This window comes from Brienomyrus brachyistius, chromosome 2, assembly GCF_023856365.1.
Source record: "Brienomyrus brachyistius isolate T26 chromosome 2, BBRACH_0.4, whole genome shotgun sequence".
Classification (NCBI taxonomy): Eukaryota; Metazoa; Chordata; class Actinopteri; order Osteoglossiformes; family Mormyridae; genus Brienomyrus; species Brienomyrus brachyistius.
The window spans coordinates 31,575,635-31,593,838 of record NC_064534.1 but is presented as its reverse complement, the minus strand read 5'-3'; the positions used below and the strand labels follow the sequence as shown (position 1 = coordinate 31,593,838).

The window sequence follows — 18,204 nt, the reverse complement described above, 5'->3', positions numbered from 1 at the left end:
CCATATGTCATCTCAAGCTTCGATCCTTTTATTTGGGGGGGCTGGGGGGGGGGGGGGGGGTTACCGATTATATTAATTTGTCTGCCTTACGTTGAGTAAGGTGATGTCTTAGAGTCCGTTGCGAATTGAGGACAACGTTTTTGTTAAAGTTTTGTCGTTTAAATGCGCTGCCAGATTTATTTGGAAAAAAATAAATATAAATGCACAAAAATAAATCAAACAACGAAGCAGGACACAGAACAGTGCGGTCATATAACTTTTCCTCTTCCCTCTCTTATTTCGGTATATAAATGTGGCTCTTGTCCAGTCTTTAGAACCCCCTCCGAGATATTTACAGTAATTTGCGTTGAAGGTAAAGCCGGATTATTTGATCTTCTTTCTGTCGCAATTCCCCTTGATTCTTACTAGTGATCGGGCACCCTGCTCCTCCGCCGGCTCTTCCCAGAGATCCCTCATTCCTATTCCGCTCAATCCACGCCGCAGAGCCGCTTCTTACTCACACGGGTGTCCCCCTCTCTCACTCTCTCCCCACGATCCGAGCGAAGCCGGGTTAATCTCACACTGCACCTAACGGGTGACTCACTCATATAACACCGCAGAAATAAATACATTCATTTTGACACGCTGCCAAACATATCAAATCAAAAAAGCTAAATACCTGTCTCACTATGTTCAGGAATGTAAAGGTATAGGGCTTGTAACATGACTGCCATCCATTCCAGTTAATATGGAAAAATACCGTAATGGTGCAACTGTGTGCGCATTTTTTCGTTGCCTGTAAATTGCCTACTTAGTTATTGCTCTGTGGATATAAAAACTGGATTTCCGCTATCCGTGGTGCTGAAATGTATTAACACCGAACTCATTACTCTACAGTGATTATTCCTTACCTTAAATATAGATACGAAATAAAACCTGCAAAAACAGGGAATAACATGCAAGCTTTATGAAATTTCTTTAAATTTTACATAGTTAGTCATTAATATGAGCGATAACAATCTAGTGTATATTTTTGGAAGGCTGTGATATTCTGCGTGACCATCAGGAGACAGCCACAGGTCTCCATCACGTTCAAATGGATGACAGGCTGCCTGGTTGGTTCCCCTTCATCAGCCAGAGATAGATGCCCTTCAGAAGCTGCGTGTCTCTCTGGGGGCATCACTGGCTGACAGGATGGGTGCCACACACCCAGCTGACTGACAAGCTTGAGAATGGCCTTTAATTTAATAACATTTATGCTGAGAAAAGGACCCACACAATACGCGGTGCCTTCTTCTGACTGAGGAATATCAGTTTTCTGAGGAATATCAATGGTCACTTTACTCTTTTGTAGGAAATTCCCATATATATTTTTGATCTTTCTCTGGCCGGTTTCTCTGGCCAAATTGAATCCGAAGAATACATTTGAGCCTGAACAGTGCTCCATTCCGGGGAGATTCATTCTGCTTTACTACAAGCCTCCACGTGTAACACTGAAGATATATGAGACACAGAGCTGGGTTTGACCATGTTTCCTCCTCCCCTAGCACTTCCTCAGAAATCTGGTTCTGTAGATGCATGGATTTCCACTAGTCAGTTTTTCAGGTTTTCTTCAGAACGTACCTCCTGGCCCCCCTTCCACAGGCTTTATGTTAAATCGGAATGTTGACAGTTGAATCATGCCTGCAAGTTCCGGCTTTGCTTTCCTGTTGAAAGAAACATTGTCGTTCGCTTGTTGAGTACTTTTTTTCTCAAGAAAAATGTGGATTGATTGCTGTAAGCCTGCTGCCCTATGAGAAAAACAAGAATCAAACGTCTCTGCTGGGGAGGGGGGGGGGGGGGTTAACCAGAATGCAAAGCTGACCACTCTGCTCTATTCACACATTCCTCTTTTGAAGGTCAGCCTGGTTCTAGGGAATCTCCAGCCCTCTCCACCACCCTACAAGAGCCATTCATCTGAGAGCTCTCTGTTTTGTTCCGGGAAATCTTTAGCAATCGAACGCAGTGGAAGCCTATGACTCAAGAAAGTCAATGTCTTTCAACCATTTCTCTACCATGCACTGCACCCACTAGATGGCACTGCTCCAGTAGGGCACAACTCAAACACCTCTTCTTCCAATCTCAGGATGCATGTCTGTCTCTCAGTGTGTCTGAAAGTTGGGAGACGCTCTCCTTTCCAGTGATTTAATACTGCGTCTAACCGCTTTGACTCCTCAGGGGCTTGACTCTTACAGATAAAAAGCTCCTATGTTTCTGTTACTTCCTCTCCTCTGACGGAAAGTATTTGTGACTTAATGAGTTTGACTGGGTTTCACAGGGGCGAGACGTTCTTGTTCAAGCCACTGGCCAGTTGCATCCAGATGCAAGACACTGATGTCTCTTTCAGAAAACAGTGACATATTTTTTGATGTCAGGGTAGCAAAGCAGCAATAAATAAATTATCAGACATGTACTGAGAAGCGAAGTCATCATTCATCTTTCCCAAAACAGAACTAAGATGTACCAGAAACCATGTTCAGCAAATAATGCACCAAAAAGGAAAAGCTTTGTTCAAATTATTTAAATAAATCTTCATCCATCCATCCTCCAAACTGCTTATCCTACTGGGTCGCGGGGGGTCCGGAGCCTATCCCGGAAGCAATAGGCACAAGGCAGGGATCAACCCTGGAGGGGGGCCAGCCCATCACAGGGCACACTCACACACCATTCACTCACACCTACGGGCAATTTAGCAACTCCTATTAGCCTCAGCATGTCTTTGGACTGTGGGAGGAAACTGGAGTACCTGGAGGAAACCCCACGACGACATGAGGAGAACATGCAAACTCCACACACATGTGACCCAGGCGGAGACTCGAACCCGGCTAACCACTGCACCACCATGCCACCCCTTAAATAAATCATTTGAATCTTAATGTGAAATATATTGATTATTAATAGACTTAAGCATTAATTAAAAAATTGACAAAAGACATATATAAGAACAGAGCACAATAACCAATGAAAGGCATCCTCAACAATGAAATGCCAATAATCGGAATACAGGAACTGGCATCTGAATAATATGTGGAGAAATAACCTAAAATCACATTTGGGGGTGAAAATCGGATCATACACAGTATTAAACCGAAGGCCTCAGTCTGTCCCCTGCGATCAGTGCAGCTCTGTGAAGTGGCCATAAGCTCACATAGGTGAGGACCCTCCATGATGGGTCTATGATGAACATCTCCATTAATTGAATCACATGCCTTAAAACTCATTTAGCTCTTTTAAAGTATAGAAGAAAAGAGCAGGGCTCACATTTGTAAGGACAGCAATGGTCACGTTTCCCCAGTGGCCTCCTGCTCATGCTTGTTTGGTGATTTATTGTTCTTGGGCAGAACTTTAGGGGCTTTTGGATGTTAGGCAGTGACTTGTCTTTGGGGGAAATTCATCTGCTTCGAAATCTGTGCAAATTGCATGGGGGTCATCAGATGATGGCCAGTATCTGTGGAGACGCGTATGGCAATAAGATGAGCTTCTTCTTATGCTCAACAAGCCGCAGAAAAGCACAGATGCATTGGAATGAGTAAAGTGACGGAGATGTACCCTGTTCAGTGGGATGAGAGCTGTTTTGTGGCAACACTCAGACTCTCACATGATGCAGGAAATATCCCCTTTGACCCTGAAAGGTCTGTTTCTGAGAAACCATTTTATTTCCTGCAGTGCAAATAATTCACCAAACTGAGTGTTAAACCAGACACAGTCTGAAAGTGGAGCATATATTTTTAGGTTTGTTTTCCCCCATAAAACACTAGCTTTTCTTACAAGCATTCAAAGGAAATGATTATCTTAGCAGATTTCTTTGCTTCGCTGCGTTTGTCTGTTTCTGTTTCAGATCCATCGTTTCTAGATCTTTCTGTCAGAAGCGGGGCCCCTTTGATCTGCTCGCGTGCCAGCCGCCATCCCGCGTGAACAAAGGCCCGCCTGCTCAGAGCCGCACTTCCCAACCCACTGCCAAGGCTTTCATATCAGAGCCAGGCGGGAGCCCTCCCCTCCCCCCCCCCCCACACCCCCCAACACCAACAAATCCAGATTTCCGGAAAAAAAGTCGGGGAACTGCGCCATCCTCCGCTTTGATGAGGCATTCTCCCGGTGCCACCATGGCTCCCGGCCCCCCAGACCCCACCCCACTTTGCTCTTGCCACCGAGCCAGATCTTTAGCTGGGAGTTGTCTGGTGAAAGAGATGTAGGCACTATTCTGCCAGCAGAGACTACATCCCATAAATGAAACACATTGTGGCAGGACTTCACAGTAACTGTAGTAACAATGTAGCCCATTACTGACTGGTGGCTGTTTTCTGAGTCTGGTGCTTCATAGTTACTTTACATGGTAAATATAAAGAAATGCATCTTGGGACTGATGGATGGATGGATGGATGGATGGATGGATGGATAGATGGATGGATGGATGCAAAAACAAGACAATGAAAGATATTTTTTAGTAGTTCATTCTTGAAGTTGCAGTATAGTTTTAATCCTGGCAAAAACATTCTTTAATTCTCTATTTAGTTTCAGGATTAGCATGAAGCAATAGAGGACTGGGGCAATACGCCCATAGGGTGCCAGACAGCCAATCACTGTAAGTCAATCACAGTCAGCCAATCACGCGGTCATCAGAGTGGCAGCTGTTGAATCTACGGCTTTCAGTCAGATTTACTCCAAAAGCGTGAGCTGTGACCTGCCCTGTGCAATGCCTGGTCCTGTGGTACGTTTTACAACATATTTGAGAATATCAAGCCAGAAACATTACCCTCAGCGATGTCTCACAGCGATGGCATGTGTACGAGAACAGAACTGGGGGAGGGGGAGTTCAGACATCGCTGATGTCCTTTATCCTTCACCTTCCTAGATAACGCAAGACTTCTGTTGTTAGCGAAGGTCAGACTTCAGGCATTGACGGTGTAGAATGTACTGTGGGGAAGAATTATGCACGGCGATCTGCAGGGTCTCCACATCTGCATTGAGTGTGTAAACAAGCGTACACTTGATCCTTTTCTTTTATGCATCTGCACACACCAGGGGATGGGCGTCGACTTCCCCCGAAAGGCTGCGATTCCTGCTCTTATCACAATATCATAACTTGCCCACCTTTAACTCTTGGCATTTGCTGGGTGGTCAAAAGTAATGAAAAGTAATGAAGTCAAGCTGAAATATTTATGGCTCATTGAGAGGGTTGGCTGACTGTAGTCAGTTCTGCTCAGAGCACAGGGATAACATCTGGAGTGCGTGAACCCTGGACAGTGGACTCTGGACTCTGGGAAGTGCTTCACATCATTCAGACGTTCTGGGTAAATAACACAGGACTGCGACGTAAATATGCAGCCCAAGCACGTGCAGAGCCCTGTGTGGAATCCGAAGGGGCGTTAGTCACATATTTCATCATAAACGAGATGTCCGATGGGAGGTGTGTTTTAAATGAGTGCTTAACTTGCCTCCCCACATGGTATGATTAAATGACAGGTTTCCGCAGATAAGAGAAGGCTGCTCACTTACTGCCTGGCTAAATCAGGAGGCCTCCATTCTCCACAGGTGCTTCCAGAAGGTAGGCCATCAGGACACGTTGTGGGCGGAGTTCCTTGCTATGTAAAGTATTTGGGCCACAAAAACAAGCCAATGATTCCTACTTGTTATTATTACATACTATAATTGCAGATATTTTTTATCATTTACATTGCTTTTGCTATTTTTGTTTTATGTAGTTATAAGCTCAGGTCATTAATACAAATAAAGGTAATGAACCAGTATCTCAAGCAGAACCACTGTAGGAAGTAATGCATTAATTTGAATCCTTAAGTATGTTGTTCTTTACATGACTGTTGTACATGGATTCACACCAGAGACCGACCGAGTGTTTTTCCAAGGGATTTTGTTGTCACTGTCCCTCTTGAAAATCGTGTGGGAAAAGACCAGGCAGGAGGGAGACTCAGCATCCACCTGCCACAGCATCAGTTTCACCCGATGTGCTCACTTACGCCCTCCTCAGGCAGGTTTAGGGACCTGTGAGTGCACCTTTCACTGGGCACGAGCGCCAGCCGTCACACCAGGAGAATGTGGACAAACCAGCAGGTCCCAGGTTCAGAATTAGAATTTAGTGATCAGTGTTGACACACCACAGCACAAAAAAGCGAAACGTGTCCTCTGCATTTAACCCATATTTGACTTTCGTGACGTAGCAGGGGGCAGCTGAATCAGTGCCCTGGGAGCAGTGCTTGGGGGCGGTACCTTGCTCAAGGTACCTCAGTGGTGTCTTGCTGGTCAGGGAATCAAACCCGCAATCCTTCAATTTCAATTACAATGCGTTTCCCTAACCATCAAGCCACCACTGCCCAACTGATTCCACCGGGAGATGTTACCACTAGCTGTTGCATGTGCATGAAACAGCTGGATGCACAGCTGGACGGATTAGGCACCAAAGTCGACCTTGAGTGGGCAAGGGGGCGGGTCTATCCTCTGTCATCATCACTGTACAGGAACAGTGAGTGAAAAAGACAAGCAGATCCAGAAGTTCACCTGAGTCATACTCCCCTTCAGAATATATGGTTGATTCTGTTTGCTTCCTTCAAGCTCCCTGCCATACAGTCCACATTTTTGCTCCCTTCAAGCTCCCTGCCATACAGTCCACATTTTTGCTCCCTTCAAGCTCCCTGCCATACAGTCCACATTTTTGCTCCCTTCAAGCTCCCTGCCATACAGTCCACATTTTTGCTCCCTCCAAGCTCCCTGCCATACAGTCCACATTTTTGCTCCCTCCCAGCTCCCTGCCATACAGTCCACATTTTTGCTCCCTTCAAGCTCCCTGCCATACAGTCCACATTTTTGCTCCCTTCAAGCTCCCTACCATACAGTCCACATTTTTTCTCCCTCCCAGTTCCCTGATACCTAGCCCAAGCCATTTGCGCAATATCACATCCATTTTTCCATTCCTTACCACCCTACGACTTCAATATACCCATCTTTGGTTGTTGTTTCTCATCAGCAGATCATTTCCCAGTCCCTTTTCTTCTCTCACATGGTTCCATCTGTCCGCCGCACATTTTTACACGGAAACAGTCGGGGAAAAAAGCTGTTTATCAACCTTGTGGATTTAAGTTTTTTGGGAACAGCTAGCGTCCACAGCAAAGAAAAATATTAACGTGAGCAAGTGCTTTTGGGATCTAACGGAAGGTATCCATTGTGAGTTTGCAGAGTACTGCAGTCACTCTGCAGTCACTCCCAGGAGAAGATTATGGTGTTTGTGTTTCGTCCTGAATTTAAATCAAGATGAGAGCGGGGGGGGGGGGGGGGGGGAGGTGTTGGAGTGCATCGAAGTTTGGGAAAATGAGAATCGGATGTATGTGTAATTCAGCCCCACCCTCATCTTTTGCAAGCCGCAGTCTGCTTACAGGCATTTTGCGGTGAGCTGATTTTGACGCATCAAATAGTTTGCTGGCTGTGGGGGATGTTTCTCACAGTAATCCTACTATGACACGAAAAGCCTCATCGTAGGGGAATAAGAGACCTTTCACAGAGGTAAATAATACCTCTGCACTGCCTGGACACCCCAACCTCGTTCCTGAAGGCTATCTATCAGGCTGGGGGCCGGAAAAACAAGATACCTCAAAACCATTGTTGCTGGTGCTTAGGTAAAAGGAGATAACAGGTATATGAAGGGAGCGAAGTGGAAATAATAGTTTAAAAAGTGTGAATGTTTCTCGTTTTACGTCGTGCACCAAAGGCGCAGTTCTGAGCCAACATGGAAAAAGTGCTTTAAGAATTTTTAAAGCTTCCTCCACACTCATGTGTCCTCGGTTCAAAGCAGAACAGGGAACCTTTTTTTTATCACTGAGAAAGCAAATATCTAACCTATTTCAGGAATCCTCGTCCCCCAATTTGCACATCATCACTGTGATACAGAAATCCTTCACGGTTTAGACATTCCCAGCTGCCTTAACTCCCGCCCACCTGCAGGGATGACTGGTGATTTTTAACACTTTATGGCAGGTGGCTGATGCTCGCATTCTGTACATATCTCTGTTTTCAAGATTAGACTGTGAGTGTTTTTGTGTTTTTTTTTTAGGGGGGGGGGTGAAGTTGTGTCACATGTATGTGCTTCCACATGCTTTGAGCACACGCACGTTATCTATGCTTGACTGTCTGCAGCGCTCAGCTATATTAAGCAAAGGGACGTCTCACCTGACAACAGACATTAAGGTGAAAAGAAGCAATTTGAAATTCTTTATTGAAAAGCCCGTTTGTGTGCCAGATACAATTTTCAGCATGTCTCAGTCATACTGAAATGGGAGACTCTGTGACTCTGTTTCATTGCCCCACATACCATGGCTGCGGGTTCGAATGCAGCCCCGATTCAGAGTGCACAGGCATTTTTACATCCAGTGCGAGAGACGTGCAGTGCGCAATCCTGATATAAGGCTTTCTAACTGGCCCTGCATCATTAGTGGGTATTCACCGGCATCCTATCCATGGTGTACTTTTGCCCTAATGACCACTGCAACCCTGACTGGATAGAAAGTGAAAGTATGTATGAGAGGAGCAGCGAGGAGCTTAACTCAACTATCTGACGTGCTGTTCTACCCGATCATTCAGAAAGTGTACAGCAATGCAAACAAGGCTACTCAACAGGACGAGCTGTCATTTTGGTTCTGTAAATATGGCTTTTCTTATTCACTAAAGCATGTGCTTTCCCAAAATATAAACTGATAATCTCTTAATAAATGGGGTTATTTTTCACAGAGTGTGTTTCGTGACATCATGACAGCGCATATTGAAAGCGATGTAATTAGTGCGTTTCCAGACATTGTCCAAACAAGCAGACATAGTGGTTTATTTGGCGGAAAATTAGTTCCCTACAAAAACTCCTTTGAATTCTAACTTATTTTTATCTATAAAATTAACTATATTTTCCGTTTATATAGTAGACAATAACCAGCATCCTGGAGCAACTGGGGTTAAGGGCTTTGCTCAAGTGCCCAGTGGCGATATAATGACATGTATGGTATTCGAACCCATGACCTTCAGGACACAGGCTCCAATACATAATACACAGAGCTGCAGACCGTCCTTAGCTAGTTTTTATAGCTAATATATTATATATAGTGCGCTGTGATGGGCTGGCCCCCCATCCTGGGTTGTTCCCTGCCTCGTGCCCATTGCTTCCGGGATAGGCTCCGGACCCCCCGCGACCCAGAAGGATAAGCAGATTGGAAAATGAATGGATGGATATATTACTGTATATATACTCAATAGAAGACCAAACAGTACTTCTGTACTTTATATATCATCATGTTACCTTTTGCAGAACTAAGGTAACTCTCCAGCTGTTTATTTTCATCGACTCCTAAAGGGAGTTTAATGCAACCTGGCTTTCAAGGAAGCAGTATCACTGCAGCATCACTGCAGCATCACTGGCCCCTGAGATTCATGGGAAGCAAATATCAATATAGCTACTGCATCAAGTGTAGGAGCAGTTGAAGCAGCAACTCTGGTAAACTTAATAATAAAAACGGAAAAAATGGTACCAGAAAATCTGACAAAATAATAAATCTATTCAGCACTACTGTGTGCTGTACAGACACACACACACACACTATATTACATATTGTCTTCTTTATACTAAACCATCTAAAACTGCTTTTTATATGTCGCATACCTAAACAGAATACTGTAGCATTTTGTCTCTGACTCTCAACCTAATTATAATTTGTTTTTCAATGATCAACAGGCTAGCGTGCCAGTAAACATCAATACTGAAGCTCATTAGTTCCCAGAGATATTGTACATCTGTCCAGAAACTGAAGTGCTCTAATTGTGCTTTTTGGAATTGTCAGCTGCAGGACTTATTAGCATACTGGATCAAAACCCACCAATAGCTCCCCATCTGTCGAAAATGACGGCTCTCTCGCCCAATTAAAATCAGCCTAATTAAGACCAGACAGGACCAATTCGGTTTACATAAACTTGCACCACCAGAGGAAAAAGTTTTGGCAAGAAAATCAGCATAACAAAATAAATCTTGGCTTTAGCGATGTGACTTATTCTTATGCACTGACTGAATATGATTCTGTGTTTAGCACAAATGAAATAACCATAATCTGCTTGCATTTTTTGATTAATCCATTATCTGGTCAACTGACCAAAGGTACACTTCTGGAGTTTTTAATTATTCATTCATTTTAGCTATTAAATTTAGATTATTTTTGACAGTAACCTATTTCTACTCAGCACAAAAAAATCATCTTTCAGCTATCGCCATTAAAAGTGGATGATAACATTTTATCCATCTACTGCTATATGAAGCAGTTCCCAGGAAGTACTGGGTATAGAGTGCATTCACCTCAGATGGGTCATTGCCCTATTGTAAGATACACACCTTACAAAATAGGCAATTTAGTGTTCCCAGTGTATCTGACCTGAGTACTGTAGGTGAAACACAGGAACATCTGTGTTCACAGACATGGAGCGAAATCTGTCCAGATGGTTATGGACTCGAATCCCATGTAATGTAATCACATCACCACTGGGCCCTTGAGCAGGGCTCGTAATCCCAAGGGCTCAACATGCTGGCTGATCCTGCTCTCTGACCCCAAGTTTTCCTCACTTGTATGTTACTTTGGAAAATAAGTAATCAGATTCCCTGCAAACAGTCTCCTATCCATCTTCATAACTTATCTGGGAGTGTAGCCACTCATAATGCTGCAGGGCATTCGATCAGTCACATATTTCCACAGTAATTAAGGTCACTCAAGCTACTTTGGACTATGGGAGCAAACCCAGTAACATATGAAGATTGCATACAGTGGGCAGAGGAGACAGTCGCACCCAGAACCCAGTGACTTATTCAGGATCTTGAATGCAGATCCTGGAGGTCCATGTGTGTTATTCATAAGAAAATAACTGGTGGTCTGAATTTGAGTAATGGATTTCATATATATAATGTGACAGAGAGAAAATGGCAATGTTATTTTAACACCGACAGTGTTAATATGATCCTGCTGGATTACAGAATTTAAAAAACACTCTCAGTGTTGGACTGACACTGCCAGCTCTGCTACAAAAGAAAATAATACCATTATACCTGTGTGTTAAACATTCATTGACGTACAGCACACGAAGTAAAAGGCCACATATGGAGGTGGTACACTCTCATCCATCCACTTTTAATGATGCAAGACTGACTTTTTATTCCGGAACATCTCGGGGGAAATCAGGCCTTACTCTTCGCTTTGTTTTTCTCTGCAGCCTTAGAGGGACTCCAGCTCCGCATCAGCCCTGCTCCGGGATCTCTTTATCGACACAGTCACAGCTCCCGGAAACTCCCGCCTGCCTCTCCAGCGACCACCCCCTTTTCCAGAGGCCTGCGGCTCCAAGATAGGAGGCCCGTGAGACGTCCTGACGGGGGGGGGCGGGAGTCCCCCAAAATGTGCTCTGTAACACTCTCTCCTGGCTGGAGGAAGGAACAGCCTGGATATGTTAGGGGGTGAGCCATGGCAATGGAGATTTCAATAGCAGAGGGAGCGCTAGAGAGGCTCACCAGCCAGCATCACACCTCCAGAGCCCCGCCATATTTCATTCAGGTACTCAAGCTTCCTCCCACAGTTCAACATACTGCTTAGGTAGAATTGTATCACTGAATTGACGACTGTGTGTGTGGCTGTGGTTTGCAATACACTGACATCCCCTGCTAGATTGGCAGTTAATGAAGATGGATGTGTCGATAAATGGCTGGTTCATTTGGGTGGGGGGGGAGGGGGGTCTTATCTTTTTGCCTTTCCCTTTCTCCAACGAGCCTGGATCCCAGACCCCCCCCCCACCACCACCACCACCACCACCAAAAAATAAATAAATCAGGAGCGGAAAGATAATCTGCACTGTCCACTGAAACCATGAGCTTGGAATTTCTCCCTGGGGTTCAAAGAGGTTTCAGAAAATCCTTTTATTCCAAAATGCGGAAATTGACTAAAAGCAGTGTGACAAATCTTTGACTTTCCTCCACAGCCATGTGACTCATCTTCAGCAGCACGAGCTATTGTGGACTCAGGTACAAGGCTGCAAATGAAATGCTATTTCATCCACCAGAAATGTTCAACAAAAAAACAGCATGCTTGACAAGCAGACCTGTGACCAAACCGAAAAGCTGGACGTGAGTCATTGCACAGTTTCTTCATCAGACACAGAAAGAACCATCCATGAATTACAGAGTGCAGGCAAACTTTAAACATCCCTGTCTGGCCAGGGAATAAGACTTTTAATTCTCACCTTGAACTAAAGTTAGCATCTGAACTCATTATTATGAGCAGAAGAAATATTATGGAGATACAATGGCTGTAAGGTTCTTCCAGGAACAATTTGCCTCCACGGGTGGATTGTTTTGTATGGAATTTAAGCATTTTGTCAGTTTAAACAGGCATCATTCAAAAAGATTTCGCGCCATAAGCAATCGACCAAATGAAAATGCTGGTTGTTTCTGTTATGTTAAAACCTGTTAAAACCGTCATACGGCAGACTAAGGAAACAACCAACAAATGAGAGAAGCCAGCATGGGATTTTAACATGGCCATCCCGTGGGAGAAAGCCCCCCCGCCAAAGGCTGCTGTCTTAACGTCTGTTTCAGTACCGATGGGACTCCGCTGACAGTCACAGCCGTGAAGCTGCACCGGATTAGAGGAGAGCCCCCATACCTGAGGGTTTCCCTCGTCTAATTCCTCTCCGTGACAGAGAAAATGCTGACAGGATGCTTCCACCAGCAAACTGCCAACTGTAGAGGGATAATCAGCGGCAGCGTGAGGCTCAGCAGGTTGGGACGCCTCGGCTGTGATCGGAAGGTTGCTGCGCCCTTGAACAAGCCCCTTAACCCCAATTTCTCCAAGGACTGACTAACCCTGCTCTCACACAAAAATGAATGTCACTTTGAATAAATGAAATGAAAGTAAATACTCATTCACATTTGTATATGGGGCTGTAACAGGGAGAATTTCAGTCAGGAAACGTCTTTCTCCTTTGTAGTAATTACCCCCGCGTGTCGTGGGTGCGAAACCGTCATACAGGTAATGGGTTTCTACTTTCCTGGATATCTATTCCCATCAGACATTAGCAAGTGAAATCCGAGGCACCAACGGGATCAGGCTCAGCGGACCGGGACGATGTCATCACTTTCGGTGTTAATAAAAAGTCCGGCTGCCTGTATTTCTCTCCTATCTGAAAGCGCGGGATGAGGTGGAGCATGGAGAGAGATGGAGAATTGTTCATTTGCTAGTCACTCCATCCCAGCTGTTCCCCCCTCGCTGCTGGTCTGGCGATGTATTAATGTTCATTTTCACTCAGACCGGCGAGGAGGGCCCCCCCTCAGCCTGAATATCTGTCCTCGCGTTACGCGTCAGCGCCCCCGTCTGGTACGGGTTTCGCTCTCACCCGTGGACCTGCTGGTTGTGTGAACAGGCATCTCCCCTGGATCTCCATAACTCTGGTTCCTTCTGGAGCGGTCAATACTCATCATCCCACCTGTCGTCATGGTCATACGGAGGGGGGGGCGTTCGGCTGTCTCTGGGGACATCTCGGTGCGATTACACGGTGTTAAGGTGTTAACGTAACTTGATTAGGGACAAATTGGAGCACGGGATTGCATCGCGTTCAGCATTCCCAGGCATTTAGCGAAGATTACAACTGACGTTACTGTCCGTGAGTCATTTATTGTCAATTTTGGGATTGTATTACATGTTGGTTAGGCTGCAGATCGTGGCAGGAAAGGCCTGAAGCAAAGCTGCCGGCCAGACTGCTGGATGCAGATCACAGACGCACAATCACGCCATAGGGCTGCTCATCTTTATTGCCGATTTCATACTAAGGTCTGAGTTATTACTTTAAAAACCCTCAAAAAACAATATAACCAGGACAGATACAAATGACTCATCTTGATGTCACTTCAGTAAATAGCACTTTAAATCAATGTTAAATGGGTTGTGGTGACTAAAGATTGTCATATCGCTGTACTACAGGCGAGCCAAACAGCTACGTTTATTACATATCGTACAATAATAAAAAGACAGTAGAAATGGCACAATACCCTTCTGTTAAGTTTTTACGATGATCTTGAATCCTCACTTCTCATCCATTGGGGCAGCAGAGCTTTGAAGGGTAAGCATGACTGGATCATCCTATATTTAAAAAATGATTATAACAGTCAAGTGATAGTATAATAGATTTTCTGCTGTAAAAATGTCCGAAGTACCTTGAGGCAGGAGATATGTCTTATCTGTGTTTTTCTCAGTATTAAAGTCTGATAATGCTGGGATATACCAAAGTTAGAGTATGCCTGGGGCTGGTAGAGGCCTGTGGGTAATGCGGTGCTTTTGTTCCCGCCCTGGCTGTCTCTCTTTGTGGGGGCGTGTGATTTCCCCCTTGGTTTGTGAGGCAGGTCCTCTGAAAGGAGTGTGGTTTAAGCGAATTGGTGTCTTAAAAAAGAAAACTGCAATTGTGTGCGTATCCTATGGCCAACACAATAACTGCCGTGTACCCCACCCTGTAGGGACAGGCACTGGGCTCACTATGACCCTGCAAGAAAAGACAAATTTTAATAAACTCCCTATGTGTATCAGGGTATTGCAACTTTACAGGCATAGATAAACTGTATTTAGAAAAGGCACAGTTTGTAATTCCGCTGCGCTATAAACAAAATAATTGCTTTTGTTTTCATTTTTAATCGCTCCAAAAAGGGCTCTCTCACACAGGCAGCATCTGCTTTCTCAGAACAGGCGAGTTGTAGCCTCTCCTGTATTAATATTCATGGTTACACACCTGACTGGCAGCTGGTATCTTGCAGTAATGAATGAGCTGTATCCTGGGTTTTCCAGAACGATTCCATGCTACTCAAGGGGAAGGACACGTGCAGAAAGCCAACCTGCAAAAATACTAATTTCACTGATAAGATATTGCACTTTTTAAAGGGAACCATATCCGGACTTCAAAAAGCTCTTTATCCTGCATCAGAAAGTAAAATAACAACATAATTAATTAACAGTAAATTGGTAGATTCAGAACACCACTAGCCAGTACTGCACAGGCAGTTAGCAAAAACATAGGATAGAGTTTGATGGAAGGGGAAGACAACTCCATAATCTAAATGCAAAAGCCAATTTACAGGCGTGGTATTATCTCTGTACTGTTTATTTACTGCATCCTGCATGCCCTGTTACTGTAATTACTGTAATGCTAAGTGTACTACATGTTGCACCAGGGCCATGGAGAAACGTTGTTTCATCACTCTTTGTACATGTATGAAGCTGCTGATGACATTAAAGTAACTTTGAAGCTTGTTAAGCCAAATCGACTTTTTTTTTTATTTTGGGGGGGGGGGGGGGGGTACACATTCTCACAGTTCCTGTGCTCCTGCAGTTATGGACAGACAGACAGACCGATGGAAGGATGGATAAATTCAACTAGCCACATAAGTCAAACCATCTAGAAAAATTTCAAGTAGAAAGCTTTGGTATGTCCTGTTGGCTTCCAAAGATTTGAAGGAAATCCTTCCTAAATTGTTTCCCACTGAAACTGCGAGTATCACTGGAAGCCGCCCGTCTGTTATTCTGAGATTTATATGAAAGAAAATCCCATTAGTATTCGATTTCCATCCTTTTGCCATTTTTGACAGAGATTTCTACTTGTCAAAAACGAAATGTCACTGTATATATGTGTGTGTGGAATTTGTATGTTCTCAGTTGAAAACATTCAACTAGGCTAAGTGGTGTATGTATATGTGTGTGTGTGTGTGTGTGTGTGTGTGTGTGTGTGTGTGTGTGTGTGTGTGTGAGTGGGTATACCTACCCTTATGGGGACACAATGTCCCCATAATGTGATAAATATCCGTTTTTTTTTTCCCTTATGGGGACCGGTTTCCTGCTGTTTCCTTCCGGTACTGCTATGAAAAAACTAAAAATGCAAAAACTCTTGTTTTTTGCTTGGTTACTTATGGTTATGGTTAGAGCAGGGTGGGGCTTAAGGTTGACATAGTTAGCGTTAGCATTTTCCCCATAGAAGTGAATGAGCGGGCCCCATAAGGATATGTTTACCCAACATTTGTGTGTGTGTGTGTGTGTGTGTGCACCCTAGCATCCAGGGCGCCCCCCTCCAGCCTTGTCCCCTGTTCTACCTGGGATGGACTCTAGGTGACCCTGATCAGGAGAAGTGGTTGGAAGATATATGGAAACATCAGTTCTGCCATGTGAATATTGAAATATTAGATTTCACAGTCAGTACCACCCATTAAAACTAGCTATAAAATAAAAAGATGAGGGACTGCAGATTATTTACATGCTCACAGACTAAAACTAAGCATCACATCTGAAGTCACAAAATTTAAATTTCTGCCTGATTCACATGTTTTTCAGTCCAACTAGAATTCTGGCCCATTGTTTCCCACAAAAATGACTGTCTTCCATAAAAGTTTCCTTTTAAAATGATAAACCTGACACCCCAGACAGGCGTAGGCACCTTAGATCGATACAGGAGGATCATGTTGTTGCAGTTCACACCTGTAATCTGAGAGACGGCCATGTGTGGCTGATATCACTGACACATTTCAGTGAGGCCCCTGGGTCTCACAGTGGGCCTTCTGTGTCCATCAAGGGATTGGCCTGTGTTTTACACAAATGTGGAGGCTGGCTGAGCAGTCGGGAGTGGATTCAGTGTGTGGGCTAACCAGACAGATGTTCCCTCTTGATAGTCTGTCTTTCTCCTGCATAATCACACCTGAGATGTCTGTTTTTTTAATCCAAAACCAATCTGTCAGAGGATTCCCTGCAGCCTACTCATTTCCGTCATAATAAACGATGTATTGTGGTACTTGATTTTGTCTCTGTACCTGAGAAAGTCTTTATGTGTGTAATTCGAGAGGTGTTTTCATTTCTGCCAGGTATTTTTCCTCAGTCACTGCACCTGTGTGATGGAAGATGATGCACTTCTCAATGCCTCCTACATTTGCATTCAGGTAGGAGTGGCACCAACATCATCAAACGTAACACAAGACTCCATCTGACATCTACATTAGTGTTTCCCAACACTGTCTTCAGGAAGCCGGGGACAGTCCATGTTTTTGCTCCCTTCCAGTCCCGGGGGCAAAAACGTGGACTGTCTGTGGGTCTCTGAGAACCAGATTTAGGAAACGCTGACGTACACTAAAGGACATTAATATTTCTAAGGAATAAAGAGCAGTTTAAAGGCAGATGACACTGTGGAATTTAAAGCTGTCTTGAGATTGTGAAAGAGAGATGCTCAGTGGTCATTTATTCTAAATAACCAAGCATTGTGAAGAATCACCCTGCTCATGTAAAGATGGACTGATATAATTTAGTTTAAAAGTCACCAGGCAGCTTTAGTGCAAAATGAAATGCATTATTTATCCATTTCCATTTCATGAGGATCCCTTTGCTTTTCAGGGTGACATGAGTTCTTACCTTGTAAAACACAACAATATACTTTTTAGTAAGTACTTTTTATATGTAGCGTTTTTGTATTTCTGCATCTACTGTGTAAATGATAGCGTATTTGTTTTTTCAATGCATCTGACGGGGTAGCTGCCTTGCAATTTTTGTTGTACATGGTATAATGACAATAAAGGACTTCTAAATGTAATTCCTCTAATCTCTCTGGAAATCTGAGGTTTTCATGCCCTCAGGTTGTGGGACTGAATTCCTGCTTGATTTGTGTGTGAGTTACAATGTGATCTTGAAATGCACACATTTTAAGTGAACTGCTGTTTAAATCTCACCATAAGGCATAGGATAGGCTCCAGACCCTTAAATGAGTTGTTATGGAACATAGACGGATTTTTAATTGCTGATTAACTGGATTATATTACATAGAGCTAATGCTGTAATTTCCATTTACAATAAGTAAGAAAAATACGGTTCATTCCCAGCAATGCATTTTAAGTGGTAAATCTGCAAACCTTTGCAAAGTAATGGTGTGCTACAGCGTTCAGGAAGACCGGCTGCCCTTTTCAAAGACCTGTGCTCTGTCTTTGGTATCTGCTGCCAGGACCAGTGGGGAGGCACTAATAGGCTTGACACTCTGCTAATGTAGATTTATACTCCAAGCCCTTAACATGCCTTAACCCCCCTAATGACAAAACCTCTGCTCTGTCAGATACCCCATGTGAACCGGCAAGGTATTTATACTGAGAATGCAAAGTACCGT

At 44.1% G+C, this 18,204-nt stretch overlaps 1 long non-coding RNA gene across 1 annotated transcript; it reads right to left on the bottom strand.

Annotated features, from left to right (window-relative positions):
• Positions 1–11,935: 11,935 nt before the first annotated feature.
• LOC125722358 (uncharacterized) lies at positions 11,936–13,610 on the bottom strand. The gene is made up of 2 exons (XR_007386334.1): positions 12,274–13,610; positions 11,936–12,132 (listed from the first exon to the last, which is right to left on the bottom strand). It is a non-coding gene; the product is annotated as an uncharacterized LOC125722358 (long non-coding RNA).
• Positions 13,611–18,204: the final 4,594 nt, after the last annotated feature.